The sequence below is a fragment of the Pteropus vampyrus genome, unplaced genomic scaffold (genome assembly GCF_000151845.1).
Source record: "Pteropus vampyrus isolate Shadow unplaced genomic scaffold, Pvam_2.0 Scaffold275, whole genome shotgun sequence".
Classification (NCBI taxonomy): domain Eukaryota; kingdom Metazoa; phylum Chordata; class Mammalia; order Chiroptera; family Pteropodidae; genus Pteropus; species Pteropus vampyrus.
Window position 1 is genome coordinate 1,189,144 of NW_011889056.1, and position 417 is coordinate 1,189,560.

The window sequence follows — 417 nt, forward strand, 5'->3', positions numbered from 1 at the left end:
AAACAATTAGAATCTCGTAATAACTAGCAACTACTGTAGGAATCACAGCCTAGGGATGGAGGCGCTCTCTGGGAAGGGACTCTAGGTTATCTTAGCCCCCTTTACCAGGCTTGGGCTTAGGGAAAAATGGAGGCACAAAGCGCTGCATGATCCGAAACAACAGGGAAAGCTGGTCGAGGCAGGAGGTGACAGAATTTTGGAGTTGACTATGGTCTTCAGCAGTCAGTCGGCTAAATGAGGGAAAAAGAAAATCAAATTCAGTGTGATAACTCTGCACTTATCTCTCTCTGCCCCCTCAGGTGGTAACAGGTTCAGTGTATCCCATGTACCTCCTTACACCTGACCTTTGAGTGTCTCCGATTCACGGTCTCAGACAAGAAAAAACAAAAGGAGTTCTTTACCAGCAAACCAGTATTA